We start from the raw sequence: 1,208 nt of genomic DNA, 5'->3' as shown, positions 1-1,208 counted from the left end.
GGATAAAGAAAATGTGATACATGTACACAATGGAATATTCCTCAGTCTTTTTTTTTATTTTATCATAAAGTTTAATCATGGTTCAGAAAAAAATTGAGTGAATAACTTTCTCTGAAAAATATATTGACTCTGTGTAGACTGCAGTTATTGGGGGTGAGGACAATGGTAACTTAAATTACCCTATTTTCTATTCTGAAAATGACAAAAAGTTCCATTTCAAGTCTGATTATAAAGACACAAGAGTTTCAAAATGGCTGAGAATAAATACAAAACAAGAAAGGCAAAAGCTGTAAAGCTAAAGGGCATGCAATAAGTTCCTAAGAGAAAAATCTCAGAAATACCCAAAGTGGCAACAAGAAACATTTGGCAGGAATTTGAAGTTCTTTTCAGTCATCTTTGTCTTTTGCTCCATGTTTAAGGATGAGTGTGAACTCGATGTAATTGAAATTCCCCTTTTTGTCAATAGGAGCTTCTCTGTACAGCTCATCCACTTCTCATTTATAAACTGATCACCCATGGTGGTGAGCAGTTCTCTCAGGTAATCCTCCTGAATGGTGCCAGTAGCTTCTTCATCAAAGAAAGCAAAAGCATTTCTGATGACATCTTGGGGATCTGTGCCATTTAACTTCTCACCAAACATGGTGAGAAACATGGTGAAATTGATGGGTCCCGGAGGCTTATTAATCATGTCATCAGTTGGATTTTTCCCCAGTGAGGGAAGCATATCATGCAAATCTTCCTTGTCAATGAAACCATCTCTGTTCTGGTCAGTCATGTTGAAGGCCTCTTTGAATTCCTGAATCTGTGATTGGTCAAACATGGCAAACACATTGGATGTTGCGCACTGAGGGCGCTTCTTGGTGGTCCTGATCTTTGCCCTTTTGCTTGACATGGTGGTAGTTAGATCCCTACACAGCCAAGAGAATCAAGCACCTTAGCGAATCTCTCGCTGCCTCTATCACCACCCTCCTACCCAATACTCAGCCTTAAAGAAAAATGAAATTATGACATTGGCAGGTAAATGGATGGAACTAGAGAGAATATCATGCTAACTGAAATAAGTCAATCGCAAAAAAACAAAGGCTAAATATTTTCTCTGATAAAGCGGATGCTGATCCATAGTGGGGGGAGGGGGAGGGAAGAATGAAGGAATTTTGGATTGTGAAGAGGAGAGAGAGGGGAGTGGGGATGGGCAGTGGGGCTTGGAA

The 1,208-nt window shown here is 39.7% G+C and overlaps 1 pseudogene; it reads right to left on the bottom strand.

Annotated features, from left to right (window-relative positions):
• Positions 1–386: 386 nt before the first annotated feature.
• On the bottom strand, positions 387–901 carry LOC124993131 (myosin regulatory light polypeptide 9-like; annotated as a pseudogene).
• Positions 902–1,208: the final 307 nt, after the last annotated feature.

This window comes from Sciurus carolinensis, chromosome 9, assembly GCF_902686445.1.
Source record: "Sciurus carolinensis chromosome 9, mSciCar1.2, whole genome shotgun sequence".
Classification (NCBI taxonomy): Eukaryota; Metazoa; Chordata; class Mammalia; order Rodentia; family Sciuridae; genus Sciurus; species Sciurus carolinensis.
The sequence above is the reverse complement of the archived record's forward strand: the minus strand, read 5'-3'. Positions and strand labels throughout refer to the sequence as shown.